The sequence below is a fragment of the Dama dama genome, chromosome 12 (genome assembly GCF_033118175.1).
Source record: "Dama dama isolate Ldn47 chromosome 12, ASM3311817v1, whole genome shotgun sequence".
Lineage (NCBI taxonomy): Eukaryota > Metazoa > Chordata > Mammalia > Artiodactyla > Cervidae > Dama > Dama dama.
In genome coordinates, this window is record NC_083692.1 from 95,515,667 (window position 1) to 95,532,041 (window position 16,375).

Genomic DNA, 16,375 nt, shown 5'->3' on the forward strand with positions numbered 1-16,375 from the left:
CAGTGCGTGCCTGGGTGGTTCTACTGGGCTCGCCTGCGCTTATACATGGGACAGCCGGCTCTCGCCCACCATGTGGTCCTTCAGATGTCTCCACAGCCTGGTGGCCTCAGGGATGATCCCAAGAGAGTAAAAGCTGGGGGATCAAGGCCTCTTAAGGCGTAGCCTCAGAAATGACCCGGCATCACTTCTTCTGGGTTCTGCCCATCCAAGCAAGCCATAAGACAGGTCCAGACTAGGGAAGGGACACAGACTCCACTCTCAGTGGGAGGAGCTGCCACACTGCAACGGAGCAGAGGGCCATATGGTGGCCGTCACTGAAAATCTGCCACAGATAGTAAGTGCTGGAACCAGCTCGACTGAACCTCTGACTCAGCAAGGAAAGCCAAGGACCAAGTTGTTGTCTGTGACTCCAAAAATCTAAATGGCCTAAGTCACATTTATCTCTCAATTACATTATGTGCCCACCACGTGGACCTCACTCTGGGACCCAAAGTTAGGGAGCAATCTCTCTCCATGGCATATCTCCTGAACAGTCTCACGACAGACAGAAAAGGGAAACGACAAGGACTCCTTGGCCCAGAGCCTCTGCACAGAAGTGACACAAATCACATCTACGTTTACGTTAGTGGCCGGTCAGGTCACAGACGGTTCCTCCTCTCTTGGAAGGGACGCCGAATGTGAATGGACAATAATCTCATCCATGTGGAGCTCATTTTCCTCTTTGAGTCCTTTAAAAAAAAATATCCTTCAACAGAGCCAAAATCTGTCTCATTTTAATTCTACTGTTGGTCCAAGCGCTGTTGTCTCATCTGCTTCCTCTGCCCACAGAGCCGAGAGACAAAGGTCGTCGGAACCGTCTCTTCTCTGGGAGCCAGCCAGTGTGAAAACCTGCCAAAGCCCCACCATGGCTCACGGGATCAAGTCTAAGAGCCCACGGGCATCCTCTTAGGCGCCCCCACATTTTGACTCCTGCCGGCCTGCCAGGCTGCACTCCCTGAAGGCCCCAGGCTGTCTGACGGCTTGTGCCGCTCACGCTCACCAAGCTATCTCCCCCGCCTCTGTGGCCCTCCCGCTGTTCTCCACCTTGTGAAGTGCTGTTTTCCTTTGAAGATCTGCCTTGAAAACCATGCCTCTCTATAGACAACTTTTGTTTTCTTTGGCAGGGTCAACCAACTTTTCCTTTTTCTAAACTTCTTCATTATAGCATCTGTTCATTCACTCATTCAACCTACACTTTTAGAGCATTTGTTACTGCTCCAGGCTCTGGGGAGACGCAGGGAATTGTACAAACAAGTTTCCAGCTCCTTCACTGGTTACATTCTGGTAAGCTAAAGCAGGCAATAAGCACATAAACAAATGAGTAAACAAAGTAATTTTACGTAGTGATAAATGTTTTCATTACAATAAGAAAAGGGTGATAGAAAAATCTGGTAGCAAGGAAGTGACTGTTATAAGTAGGATGATCAGGCTTTGTGGCCTCGCTGACTTTTGGGCAGCTGCAAAAAGATGTAGGGGAAGCAGAGAGAACAGCCGGTTCAAATGGTCTGTGGTGTGATCCAGCTGGGCTTGCTGTGGGCACAAGGAGGAAGGTGCTGCAGCTGAGGAACATAGAGAGAGGCAGAGAATGGTGAGACACGAGCTCAGAGAGGTGGGTCATGGCCAGATCATGTGGATGGTGATAAGGAGCCTGGATTCTATTCTAACTACAACACAAAGCCCTGGAAGGGTTTTCATCAGGGAAGTAGAAAGGCATGATCTAATTTATACTTTTTTGAGATAACCTATGTTGCTCTGTGAGGCTTCCCAGGAGGCGCCAGTGGTAAAGAACCTGCCTGCCAGCTCAGGAGCCATAAGAGATCTGGTTCAACCCCTGGGCCAGGAAGATCCCCTGGAGGAGGACATGGCAACCCACTCCAGTATTCTTGCCTGGAGAATCCCATGGACAGAGGAGACTGGTGGGCTACGGTCCATAGAGTTGCAAAAGAGTCACACATGACTTAATACACACACACACACACATTACTTTGTGAATTGTTGGTGAGCAGGAGTAGAGTCTGTGAGACCAACTTGGAGGCCTTTGCTGTCATTCCAAGTTACTGGTGACTTGGATACACCATCTACAACAGCCTCCCCCAGAAGCTGTGACCTCTGAGCTCCAGGGAACTACAACCTTAGTCTCTGCATCTCAGCACACACATAGCCCTGGGGGGTGGGGCACAGTGACAGAATGACTTGCAGTGGGGTGTCAGTCATCCACAGCACATACCTGAAACTTAGACTCAGCAGAACCAGCTCCCTTTCCCCCTGCTTTGTCAAACTTCTGCAGAAACTCCCCTCTACATATCAGATGGGGCAGCCCATCTGACTGCCTGCCTCGCTTACTCTGGGTTTGCAACCCAGGCCTGGTACAACCCTCAACATCCTGCCCACCCAGGCTCTGCTCCACCAAAGTCTGCTGGGTTAGCATAGTAGCCTTGATACCTTGATCTGAAGAGAGGCTTTCTCCCATTGAGCCTCTGTGTTTTCATCTGAAAGGCGGGTGTTATTTTCCCTACTCCAAGAGCCCTTTTTCCCCAAGGCCCTCCTTCCTACCTTTTCGCTCTCTCCATTTCTCTCTTCAAATAGAACAGATCCACTCTGGGCATTTCTGAAACTCCACTGATTTTTTTTTTTATTTTTTATTAATAACCCCTGAACTGATTTCTCGGTGCCCTTAAGCCTCAGGCCCTCTTTGTTTCCAGTCCAGATCCCAGAATTTTCCAGACTTCTCCCTTGAAACTAGTTCTTCCTCTCTCTTCTAGCTTGATTCCAGGTGGCTGGGAGCTGGACACCCACGGGTAGCGGGTGCCACCTGATCCCATGGGTCTAGCCCTCCCAGGGCAGGCCGTCCAGCTGTGGGCAGAAACCAGTGCTGAACCAGTCAGAAGTCCCTTTCCTCTTAGCCAGGAAGGCACAGCTGGAGTCTGGGTCCCAGGCCAGGCAGTGGGGGGAGTGGGCGGGAGGGAGGGGAAAAGCTAGGGAAAGAGGAGGGAGCGTGACCAAAAGAAAAAAGAAAGACAAAAGGGAAAGTGTGAGGCAGAGACAGAAGGAAAGAAGGTCCAGGAGAAAGCAAAAGACAGAGTGTGGGAGAGTGTGGGAGACGCAGGAAAGCCAAGGAGGGGAGCATGTGAGTGTGTGCGTGCGCCGTTGGGGGAAAGAGACGACAGAGAGGGAGAGAAAGAGACTTGGAGAGGGAAGGAAGGGAAGGAGCTAGCGGGAGCCAGGAGCAGCGAGCTGGGGGCGGAGACGAGGAAGTGGGTGCGAGGCGCAGGGCGCGGGCGGGCGGGGAGCGCCGCCCGCTCCATCCCTGCCCGGAGCGCAGCCGGCGCGGGCGCAGGACGGAGGCGAGCCCGAGCGGAGCCACCTCGGCGGCGGCAGCTCCAGGTAACGCGGCCGCCGTCTCCCCGCCGAGCCTGGGCGCGGGGTGGGGTCCCCGGGCAGGCGCTGGTGGAGAGGAGGGGCGCCCCTGGCGGCTGCTCCCGGTTCCCCGTCGCCGGCTTGACCCTGACCCCAGGTTCGAGCCCGGCCAGTCCGCGTGCGGGCTGTGCCTGACCTTGGACCAGTCCGTTTGCCGGCGAGACTCAGTTTCCTTTTGTGACTCGCGGGGGTGGCGCCCTGGGAACGTGGCAAGCGCGGGGTGCAGCCCCGGTCGGTCTGCGGTGGTGCTCTGGGCGCGGGATCGCGCGGAAGTCCCCGCTGCCCCCGTGGGGATGGATTTGGAAAACCCACTTTCGCAGAAACAGCCCATGATTTGTCCCTATGTCTGGGCGCTGGCGTTTTCTCAGGGCGATGTCTGTGGGCGCAAGGCACGACTTTCTGCTTAAGGAAAGCCGGTAGAGGGCAGGGGGTGGTCCGGGAGGGGGCTCCCAGCTCCTTAGGGAGCCTTCGCTCTCCTGGACTGTCACCCCGATGCCCGATGCCCGGGAGCGAGGACCGGGTACCGGGAGCTTCTGGACAGCGAGCCTCCAGGATGGAGCCGGGCAGGTGGCCTCGGCTTGGAGGCTTGGAAACGCAGTTCTGCCGCCTAATGCGCGCAGCTGACCTTGAGCATGGGAGCCTCAGCTCCACTCAAGGATAAGAAGGTGAGGCAGGCAGGTAGCTGCGGGTCGTGGCATTCCCCGGTGGCAGCTGTCATGCCCTAACTCGGGTGTCCAGAGTCCTGGCGCGGGCTGCCTCCTGGAAACTCATTTGTATGTGCCAGATCAGTCCCGGTCTCCTTTGCCAGAGATGGTTAGTGGTCCAGCTGGGCATGAAGCAGTGCCCAGGGAATGAGGAGGGGGGTGTCAGGAGCCCCTCTCTCCAACCCAGATACAACATCCTGGTGGTTATTTTAGATGTGACGCCTTTGAGATAACAGCTTACATCCAGTCAAGACTCCTGACGGAAGCTCTCTGAGCCTCAGTTTCCTTATTTGTAATAGAAAGTCATGAATTCCTCCCTGTTCAGGAGATTCCTGTTGCTGGAGGTTAGGAAAGGCAATTAGTAAATGATATTTATTGACACCTTGGACCCTGAGTTATGAGAAGAATTGAACAGAATGAAAAAAGAACGTTTCTTTTGCACATGCCAGGCCTGGTAACTCAGCCTGTGATGTATATGGTATTGGCTATAGTCGTTGCAATAGTCAGGGAATCCAGTTTACAGAAAACCAAGGCTCACAGGGTCTGTGATTTCCTCAGGGTCACACTGATGGGAAGTGCCTGCCCTGGGGCTGGCCCCAGTCCTGCCTGATTGCAGAGTGCTTCTCAGAGCACCAAACTGGCCCCCAAATATGGTGGTAGATGGCGTTCCTGGCACCTGGTTCATTGCTTGCTTGTTGGCTGGTTTCTTGTGAAGCATGAAATAGGAAGAGGTGCTACGTAATCGCTGGAGAAAGTGAGTCTGAAGTCTGGCTGTGGTGTGGGGGGTCCCTTTGCCAGGTGATTTCTCCAGGAGTCTGGAAGGAAGGACGGTCACGGCCCAACTCCACACAGGAAGCAGATACCAGGCTGCCTCACTCTGTCCCACCAACTTTTCCTTCCCCTGCCCGCTCATCCCAGTTCACCTTACCTCCATTAATCTCAACTGAGGCTGCCGCTCCAGGTCACAAGAGCAGTTTTCCATCTGCATCCTCTCATGACTAATGGAGCTGACCGTCTGGGCTGAGGTGTCCGAGGGGAAAACAAATCCAGCTGTGCTCCATCTCCGCGAGGGCCCCAGAGAAGCAGAAACAGGATTGGGTCCCAGTCTCAAGGATTTAGCTCAGTTTAGGGAGAAAGTCTGTGATGACGGGAAAATGGGCATCCTGCTCTGGGAAAATGGGTGTTCCGGCAGGCTGGAGAGGTTCCTTTGCCAAAAGTGTTCTAAGAGAAGAGCAGAATATCCAAACAAGATGATGGGAATATAAACCAAGGCTCAGCTGGAAAGAGATTCATCAAGAGAGAGGACCTACATGTTCGAAAGTAGGAGATCAACTGGGGAAACTATGAAACAGTCAGGTGGCTAATAAAAATGGACAATCCTCTTTTTTGATGCTAAATTTTTTATGTTATCTGTATTTTACTACAATATTAAAACACTTGAAATTAAAGTATAGTTGATTTACAACATAGTATTAAATTCTGCTGTTATAGCAAAGTAATTCAGTTATATGTGTGTGTGTATATATATATATATATATATATAATATATATTTAGAGAGAGAGACATTCTTTTTTAAAGTATTCTTTTCCATTATGGTTTATCATAGGCTCCTGAATATGGTTCTCTGTGCCGTGCAGTAGGACCTTGTTTATCCATTGTATATGTAACAGCTTACATCAGCTAACCCCATCCTCCCACTGCTTCCCCCCTCAGCCCCCTTCCCCTGGGCAACCACCAGTCTGTACTCTATGAAAAATGGACGGTTCTTCATGGATGGGGACTTGAGTATGTGTATATGTACCATCACAAATTGGTGGCAAGTACTTAGAAAAAAGACTGGAAGGATATAAGCCAAACGGTGTTAACAGTGTTTGCCCGTGGGAAATTTATTCCCACTTTATAATTTATAGACTTTACAGATTTTAGTCAATGAACATATACTGTAATAATTAGTGGACATAGAACTGTCTGATTTTTAAGGACCATGTACTCCACCTGTTCCCACCTCTTCCTGGCCAGCAGCCAGGACACGGCTGAAGTACGGAGGCCTGTCAGCAAGAGGGTCACCTCTGTGTTGAGGCCTGGCAGGCATCTTAGAAGGAAGAAGGAATACTAGATTTGCCTGAGTTGTTTTTCCTGTGTGCTCGTGGTGAATCTGTGAGGCAGGTGCTCGCGATAGCCCCATTTCTCAGAGAAGAAGCCGAGAGTGAGACCTCTTCAGCCAGTTCCCGCTGTCCCACAGGATCCAAAGCCAGGCCACCCACATTCAGAGCCTGCGCTCAGCTGGAGTCAGGAAGGGTCAACAGACTCCATCAGTTGACATTTTAGTACTTATCACAAAAACCCTGGGGGAGGCAGTGCTTCTCTGCACTTTCCAAAGAAATGGCTTGAGAAATTCCCTGGTGGTTCGGTGGTTATGACTCAGCCTCTCACTGTGGGGGCGCAGGGTCAGTCCCTGGTCGGAGAACAAAGATCCTGCAAGCTGTGGGACATGACCCCCCAAATTAAATCAAGTTTCTGTTTAAAAGAAAAGAAACGGCTCAGCAGTGACCTCTGAAGTGCCAGGCCTTGTGCTAGGGACCCAAAGGCACATAAGGTGCCATCCCCACACAGACGTGGGGGAGAGCAGTGTGTAAACTGTGTCCGCAGGGCCTTCCTGGTGGGGGTGGGGGATTGTTTTAGGGACACTGGGGCCTCAGAGGAGGAAGAACGGAGGCTCCCTGGACAAGATGGTATCTGAAATGGTTCTGGAAGGATAAGCAAGAACCCACCAGGTGAGCAAGACAGGCTAGAACAGTGGTTCTCAACTGGGCAGTTTGGCCGCCCAGGGACATTTATCAACATATGGAGATAGTTTTGATTATCACAGCTGGGGGTGGGGAGGTGTACTGACAGCCAGTGGGCAGAAGGCATGGATGCTGCCAAACATCCCACAAGGCCCAGGACGGTCCCCACAACAGAGAATTTACTTGTGCAAAATGTCAATGGTGCTGAGTTGAGAAACCCTGGAACAGAAGAGAAGGGCCGTCCTGAGCAGGGTTGGCCCATGCAGGGCGTCCACGGATATTCAGCAGCTGCCACCTTGGAGCCCGTGACAGCACTCCTGGCCTCCCTGCTGCCACTCTGCCCCCACCACCAGCCAGAGTGGTCTCTTTTTAAACAAAAAACATAAAAGCTTTATAGAGATATAATTCACCTGCCATAAAATTCAAATATATAAGCCAGCTGCTTTGAGTATATTCGCAGAGCTGTACAACCGTGGCTGCTGTCTGATTCCAGAACATTTTCATCACCCCAAAGAGAAACTTTCTACACATTGGCTGTGCACCCTATCCACCTCCCCCCCCCACCCCCCCACCTCCCCCCCCCCGCCCACAAATCACTGATCTGCTTCCTGTCTCTGTAGATGTGCCTGTTCTGGAGATTTCGTGTCAGTGGAATCATGCAACATATGACCTTTTGTGTCTGGCTTATTTTCAGCATTGTGTCCTCAAGGGCCATCTATGTTGTAGCTTGTGTCAGTACGTCACCGCTTTTTATGGCCCAGATAATATTCCATTGCATGGATAGACCACATTTTGTTTATCCATTCATCAGTTGATGCTTGATTGGTATTTGGGTCGTATCTACCTTTTTGGCTATTATGAGTAACACTGCTCTGAACAGTTGTGTACAGGTTTTGTCAGGACATAAATTTTCATTTCTCTGAGGTATATACCTAAAAGTAGAATTATTAGGTCGTATGATAACACTAGGTTTAACCCTTTGAAGAAGCACCAGAGTGTTTTCCGAAGCAGTGGCGCCATCGTACATCCCCACCAGCCCTGTCTGAGGTCTCCATCCTCCCTGACGCTCATGGTCTGACTTTTGGATCCTAGCCATGCTAGTGGGTGTGAAGTGATATCACTGTGGTTTTGATTTGCATTCCCCTGATGGCTAATGAATTTGAACAGCGTTTTGGGTGCTTCTTGGCCGTTTGTGTATCTTGTTTGCAGCACCGTCTTTTCAAATCAGCTTTAAAACTTGGTTGCATGCTTCCCTTACTTAGAGCGAGCCACAAACCCTGCAGAGAGGTACCAGGCGTGCCTGACGGGGCCTTGCCCCCATCTCTGGGCGCATTTCCCCTCACTCTGCTATGGCCAAGCCGACCTCAGAGCAGCAAGCCCGTCACTGTGCGAGTCCTTTGCAGGGAGGTTTCCCCTACCCCCAACTGCCACCCCATCCTCCTTTGCATAGCAGCTCTGGGATCAGCCTCAGAAAGAGCTTCCCTGTTCTCTTGGTCTCAAGAGCCTTCCCTGACACCCACCCACAAGCTTTTTCTATCCCCTCTCAAGGTTTCTTTTGGATATCCTTTTTAGTATCTCATAAAATCCAGAAGAACTGGCCTCCTGTGTGACCCTGGGCAAGTGGCTGCCCCTCTCTGGGTCCCGGCTGCCCCATCTGAAAACAGACACAGGTATATGAGCTGGCTGACCTCACAGGGCCTTTCTAACTCTGCCCTTCATTGATGCCAGCTTCCCTGTGGTAGCTCTGCCAGGAGGCGCCGGCCTGGCGCCATGGCAGTGAGAGAAAGGTGGCTGGAGCCAAGTTGGTCACGGATCGTAGCAGGCGGCGTGGCTGATAATCGGCAGCTCCGTGGGGACAGTCTCCAGGAGCATGTGGCAGCCAGGAACAGTAGGAAGAATTGTCAACAGCTCGCCCCAGGGCTCCACCTTGGCTACTTTCAGCTCTAGAGTCACCCACTTTCCCCAAGAGAGTAATCTAACCTCCAAACCCTCTCTGAGCATTAGAGCCATCCGGCCCCTCACTCAGTCACTTAACAAACACTTCCTGGTGGTCTGCCATGCCTAGTCCTGCATGGTGCCCCAAAGACATAGAGACAGATAAGCGCCACACCTGCCCAGAGATCCAGGTGTCATGGGGAAGGCAGGCTTGCAGCCAGCAGCAGGACAGCGGCAGCCCTGAAGTGGCGAGTAGCCCTCAGACTGGAATACCCACTGCCTGGCGGGGAAGCGGGAGGATTTGCAAGCTGGGTGTGGGGGTGAACGGGAGCGCCGCAGGTAGGCAGAGTGTCTGGGTATTAAAGGCATAGGAAGAGGTGTGCAGAGACACGGCTGCAAAGCCTCCAGGTGTGCTCAGGGCATTCAGGACAATTAGGTTTTGCCTGAGGCTCCGGGGTCAGTGGAAGGAGGTAACAGAGGATTCGATTTGCTGAGGTCCTGATCATGGAAAGCCTGCAGTGCCAAGCGGAAGAGTGTGGACTTAGCCCTGGAGGCTGCAGGTGCTGGGCAGAGATTGGAGGCTGCGGATAGAGGCCAGCAGGTTGCACTTTTGAAAAGTGCCCTTTCCCCAGACAGCACAGAGGCCAGGGTGCTGGGGAGAGAAGGGGAGACCAGGCACCCTGTCTGGATACCCTTGCTCTTTCCAGATGAGCAGAGATGAAGGCTGGAGCACTGCCGCTGGAGGGAAGGGGCAGAGTCTAAAGCTGTTTGGCAGACAGAAGCACCTGAAGGAGATCGGGGAGTCTAAACAATGAACGACACGGAAGATGCCAGGGCCAGCCTCCCAGGCTGCTGTGACGGGGAGGCATGGGACCTGTGGGAGCTGGCCCGTGAGGGTGGCGTTTTCCTGGTGGCTGAGGCATGACCACAGAGGCAGTGGAAGAGGGTGTCCAGACCGAGGGATTGGGCTCTGCAAAGGACCAGAGCTGTGAGACTGTCGAGAGTGAAAGGAAGGGTAAAGCCTCCTGCGTGGTTGAAGTACAGGGCGTGATAAGAGGGGAGGGGAAACTGAGGCTGGGGAGGGCAAAAGGGGCAGAGACTCTGGCCTCTGAAGGCCGTGGGACTCCCGGCTATGGCCCCACTGCCCGTCCCTTCCAGACGCAGAGCACTCACTACCCAAGAGAAAGCCCATTGCTAGAATCAATCACCCCCCTTCTGGACCCTGTATCACACTCCCAGGGCAGAGATGGGTAAATGTCAGACCCCCACCCCCCCACCCCGAACACTGACTGATGGATTTGATCTAGGGCAGAATTTGCAAAGCCGTATGAAAGGCGGGAGGGTGGTTAGAAAAGCAACCAGGTCCTGGGGGCCGACCTTGCTCTCCGAGAGCAGCAGGAATGTGCCAAGGTCATAGACACCTGCTGGTGGAGGACTTTCGCAGGAAACTGTAAGATATTTTTTATTAAGCCATTATTTTAAAATGAGATTTCATTGAAAAGTTTGAGTCTTTTATTTATTTTTTCAAAGACTGTATATATTTTCAGATCTTCCTTCCTTCCTTTCTTCCTTTTTAAATGTTTATTTATTTATTTGGCTACTCCAGATCTTAGTTGCAGCACACAGGATCTTTGCTTCCAGGCCTGAGGGATCTAGTTCCCTGGCCAAGGACTGAACCCAGCCCCCCTGCATTTAGTGGTAAAGAACCCATCTGCCAAAGCAGGAGATGTAAGAGACACAGGCTCGACCCCAGGGTGGGGAAGATCCCCTGGAGGAGGGCATGGCAACCCACTCCAGTATTCTCGCCTAGAGATCCCCATGGACAAAGGAGCCTGGTGGGCTACAGTCCACAGGACTGCAAAGAGTTGGACACTGAAGCTACTTAGCATGCACACACCTTTGCCTTAGGAGCACAGAGTCTTAGCACTGGCCCACCAGGGAAGTCCCCTAGATGTTTTATTTTAAAGCCAGAAGTACTCACATCAGGGCTTCCCTGATCGCTCAGTCGGTAAAGAATCCACCTGCAATGCGGGAGACCTGGGTTTGATCCCTGGGTTGGGAAGATCCCCTGAAGAAGGGAAAGGCTACCACTCCAGTATTCTGGTCTGGAGAATTCCATGTACTGTATAGTCTGTGGGGTCACAAAAGGTGGACACGACTGAGTGACTTTCACTCACTCACTTAAACATCATCTTTCCAGTTTCTCCTGAAGAATGTGGTGATCCCGTGGCACTGGACCCATACTGACCACAGTAGCCATCCCTCTGACCCAAGTCCCGATCCCCTCTCTGGGTCACCATGCTTGTACCCCCAGTCCCAGAGGATGTAGACTGTTCACACACAGCCTGCCTGGGTCCTAGGCCCTTGGACCTAGGAGGTCTGACCAACCTCCTAGTTTTCTCTGCCCTAGTACCTTTCCCTTGCCCTGCGTTCCCTGACAGGTCCTGGGAGCATCATTGTCAGGGGAGGCTCCATGGTAAAAGTAGGGCTGGCAGAGAGAGAGTGGGTCTGGGATCATATTTGGCTTTTTGGAAAGCCCTGCAATCGTCAGGGCCTGTCAGTCATAGCACACGCTGGTGGACTCGGTCCAGTAAGACCCCAGCTGACTTGATTCACCCCTGAATCATTCCCAGTACAGATTCCTTTGTTTAAGTAGCACCCTGCCCCTATTTGGGGAAATACCGCCTATTTCTAAAGGTTTATTAGATAGCCAGGACTTTTTCTTCTCACTTTTTCATTAAATAAAACACTGATATGGCTCAGAAGTACAATATACAGAGGTGTGTGCGTGCTTAGTCACTCAGTCGTGTCCAACTCTGCAATACCATGGGCTGCAGCCCGCCAGGCTCCTCTGTCTGTGGGGATTCTCCAGGGAAGAATACTGGCTCTCCCCCAGGAGATCTGCCCAACCCAGGGATCGAACCCAGGTCTCCTGCATTGCAGGCGGATTCTTTACCAACTGAGACACCAGGGAAGCCCATACAAAGCTACATGATATAATATACAAAGGCCCTGTCTACCTTGCCCAAAAGAGGGGGTCAATTTTATTTTGTTGCAATGTATCTTTTCAGATTTTCTTCATGCAAAAACATATACACTTCATATATAAACATATGCATGTGTACTAAGTCACCTCAGTTGCGTCTGACTCTGTGACGCTATGGACTGTAGCCCACCAGGTTCCTCTGTCCATGGGATTCTCCAGGCAAGAATACTGGAGGGGGTTGTCATGCTCTCCTCCAGGGGAGATTCTTTACTGCTATCGCTACCTGGGAAGCACCACATATAGACACATGTTTACATATATATGTATGTATTCTCACCTTTGACATAAGGAGAATATACTAGACACACTTCTGCATCTTCATGTTGCTTTTTAGTCCCAGTAGGCTTCATTCTCAAGTGTAGAAGATTTTGAATAAGGAGATGTAGAAGAAAACAGTAACAAATAATTGTATCACCATCAGAAAGCCACTATTACCATCCAGCCCGTCCTTCTAGACATAAACTTTATTTGTTGTGTTTCTCTCCAGCTGGTTAACAGGGTAGGAGTTCATAGCTGCAGTCATCCTCTGTATACAATCTGAATCCTGCTGCTTTACTACTTAAATGTAAGCATTTCCCCTTATTTCATAGTTTCCAAAATGTGACAGCAGCAGCTCTAGTAATTCCATTAGGACATAATTTACGCCACTATTCTTCCAGTTTTGAACATATAAAAGTCATTTGCAGCATCACCTGTCATGAATACTACAGTTAAGCCTACAGTTTTGTGTGTATCTGGAATTGTCTTGAGTGAGCATCTTCAGAAAGCCTGCACCCGGAGTAGAAGCCAAGCAGCAGTGATTTGGTCCCCAGGGCTGGGGGCTGGAGGCTGGGGGGCTGGGAGCGAGTGGCTGAGGGAGGGGGTGTGGGGGGCCTTGAGGGGAGAAGGGCCCAGGAGGCCAGTGGGCAGCTGGAGGGAGGCGGGTTCTAGTCCCGGCCGTGTGCTGTTTGTGCGTCTGCGGAGCGCTCCCTTGCGCTCAGCACTTAGTCTCTGGAGCATCACACACGTTTGCCCATCTACCCCTCACAACAGTCGGATAACGGGGAGTTTCCTGTGATTTCCGTTGTGCCCGGTGAGGAATCTGAGATGGGAAGAATCCAAGCCCTTGCTCCCTATGGCTGCATAAAGAAGCAGCGGGGCCAGAACATGGCTCAGGTCCCTGGTCCTGGAGGTGCCTTGCTCTTAACCCATCACCAGCCATTCTACACCCTTGTGTGTTTGGGACTAGTATCCCCGTTTTGCAGAAAGGGAAACCGAGGCTCAAGGCAAAGCTGCCTGGCTAACAGTGCCTCCTTGGCAAGTAGCAGAGATGGGATTCAACCTTGTGGCAGCTGCTGGGAGAAGCCTTATTTTTCTCAGGGCTGAGATGGGGAGCAGTGAGAGGCGGGCTGGGAGGAGAAGCCTTCTGACCCACACATGGTCCCAGCCAGCCATGGAGACTGTGCAGGGCTGCCCAGGAGCTACCTACCCCTGTGCTCAGATCTTCCAGATGAAGACATGTTTACCTGGGTGCCTTCTCTTGCAGGAGGGTGGGCGAGAAGACCAGAGAATGGCCAGGGGGCAGGGAGAGGCATTTACCAAGGTGCCATCACGTCTCTAGCATCCAGTTACCTTCACATTTCATCTTGCCAGCATCGCATGCTGTGGTTTTCCGCTCATTTACAGATGGGAAAACTGAGCCTCTGACAGGTTCCTGGTTCCTCTCCACTACACAGTGTTAGCTTCCTGGGTTGAGTGAAATACTCAAGTGTGGCAGGTGGCCCTGAGTGTCCTGGGGTGGACTTGGATGGCAGTTGTCTCAGATAACAACAACCATCCCATCACATGGTGAACAGATTGGCTTTTTAGTTCTCCTTCAGACTTTCTTCTTTGTGCAAGGAAAGTTATCAGTTAGGTGCTAATGTGTCTTTAACACCTTTGTAGCACAGCCTTTCTAACTAGGAGAGGGTTGGGCTGGCTTTTCAGGCAGCAGCAGCTACATGGAATTTAATAACATCAGCTCTGTTTCCACTGCCTTTGTTTTCAGGGTAGCCTACTTGAGGGAAAGTGATCCTGGTGGTTATTGTAATAATAAGACAAAATTCCTTTTGCAATTCATTCTATCACTTTAAAGAAAAATGTTAAGTACAAAATAGAACTGGTATATTTTGTGGGTTTGGCAAAATCGTGGAGTTGGTCCATGAATGCATGAGGTTTGGAAACACAGTAGGCTTCAGACAGGGTATGCTGTTTGCAATTGGAAGCCTAGAGGGCCCTTCCCTCCTCTGGCAGCTGCGTGACCTCAGCCCAGGCATTCGGCCTCTCTGAGCCGTCTTTGCAAAGTGTGGTAATAGTGACTGCCCTGGCAGCTCTGCGGGGAGCTCTCCTGGACTCACTCTGAAGTAATGGCACATGGAGGGAGTGGAAAGTGGGGGAGGGCAGAGAGGATTACCCAAGATAACCAGTGTGTGACTGTTCCTGGCAAGCCTTCGCTGTTTGCTGTGGATATCTGTAAGGTGACCCAGTGAGCTGTAGGACTTTCGCCACACTTGTTACCTCAAGTCTGGTCATGGGCTACATGGTCAGGTTACAAAGCACCATAAACCTCAAGTTCCTCATCTATAAAGTGGAGATAAATAATGGTGTCCCTGTAGGAAGGCTGTTGCAGAGAGATTAAATGGGATAAAGTATGTAAATATCAGTTCTTAGAACATTGCTTACACTTTCAAAGCACCCCCTAAATGTGGTATTATCCTGCAATGATGGTTGTTTTCAGTATGCATTAGTCAACCCAATAAATATGAATTGAGCCCCCATTAAGTGCCTGTCAGGGAACAAAAAATGATGCCTATATTCTATTTCGGAGAGAGAGACAGTGAACAAATAGGGAAAAAAAGAAAAAAATGCCAAAAAAATATTGGCTTTCTCTGTGAAGAGCCAGGTGGAGGGGATATGGTGAGGGTCCAGGAGCTGCTCTAAGGGTCAAGGAGGATGCCCTCCACAGAACTGATATTTGAGCCAAGATGCCAATGTCCACCCACGTCAGCAGCAGATCAAGGCAGAGGCCTGAGGAGGAGACGGTGCATGTCCAAGGCTCTGGGGCAGGGGCAGGGTCAGAGTGGTCGGGTACCCGGTGAGTCCACAGTCCAAGGGGTCGCAAAGAGTCAGACACGACTGAGTACCGCAGAGCAGCCCAGAGATACTAAGTTACCTGTGGGTGCTCAGCGGATGGAAGAGGCCAGTGTCCTGGCTTCCAGCCCCAGTCATCTTCCCCTCACTGTGATGCCCGAGTGAGGACAGTCATCACAGGAGAAGTCCGCTTTGCTGCACCATGCCTTTCACACATGGGTGGGGCTCGTCTTTGGTTGTGCCAATAGCAGCGGTTACAGAACCTGCCCCAAATTCCAGGTGATATTTGGGTCCGTTAACCTCTCAGCCTGTGCAGAGGGGGCACTCTCCCCCATCAAGGGGGCTGCAGTGTTTGGGACAAGATGGGCTTAAGAGCAGAAGTGAAAACAATCCCAGCTTCGGATCCCTGTCAGCTCAGAGACAGGAAAGGGTGGAACCAAAAACTCAGATCACCAGGAGCCCAAGGCCTTTCTCTCTAATGAACAACCTCAACCAGAAATTGTTTACTGCCATATGAGGCTTTTACTGAACGTCAAGCCCACTGTGGGGAAGGAGTTAGAAATCTACAACCACGAAGATCAAAGACAGCAAAAGAGGAAGCATCTTCGGCTGCGGATGCCCGGAGAACTCACATCATCTCTTTGGACAGCCTGAAGGGTGTAGTTTCTTTCTCTGTAGGAAAGCTGAAATAATAGCAACTGAAAACCAGGATTATGGAGTCAGACAGACGGGGATTCATATTCTGACTTTTTGGCTTAGTGATATTGAGACTTTGGGCAACCTCACTTTCCTGAACCTGGGTTTCTGCATTTTTAAAATGAGGAAAAGACCTCTTGCCACAGGATGTTGTGGTGAAGTGTGAGTGAGAGGATGTTCAGAGAGCAGATGGCCCTAAGCATGTTGTGGAGCCTATTTGACGTATGTTCACCGGTCAGAAGTGCCTCATTGATTGACGGCTGACTGGGATCAAGAGGGTGGTGTCCTGCATGCCACCAGTTCTCTAGGCAATCTCGGACCTGTTGACTGAACCTCCAGGGCTGGCCTGCTGCCCTTAGAACTAAGTGCAAACTCCTCAGCACTCCCCTCACAGCTACATTTCCACTCCCCACCCTGAGAACTGGCTGGAAAGGTTGGCAGAGGCCAGATCATGCAGGGCTAGGGCTTGGCAGGCATCATCATCTTTTTGCAAATGACAGAAGTAATTGGAGGGGCCGGACCTGACCAGTCCTATGCAGTGACTGCGGAAAGAGGGGTATCTGAGGGTGAGCTTGGAGCAGAGGACTTACTAGTAAGGGGCTCTTGACTCAATAGTCAGTCAGTTCAGTCACTCAGTCATGTC

General features: G+C 51.4%; 1 protein-coding gene across 2 annotated transcripts in view; it reads left to right on the plus strand.

The window, feature by feature from the left end:
- Positions 1-2,614: 2,614 nt before the first annotated feature.
- Positions 2,615-16,375, plus strand: part of HRH2 (histamine receptor H2) — an 80,176-nt gene continuing 66,415 nt past the window's right edge. Inside the window, exon 1 of one of the 2 annotated variants that reach the window (XM_061158168.1) lies at positions 2,615-3,166. The gene's annotated coding sequence lies outside the window, so the exon portion shown is untranslated. Of the gene's footprint in view, positions 3,167-3,321; positions 3,424-16,375 lie in introns of those variants that run through there. The other variant, XM_061158167.1, reaches the window with a different exon arrangement.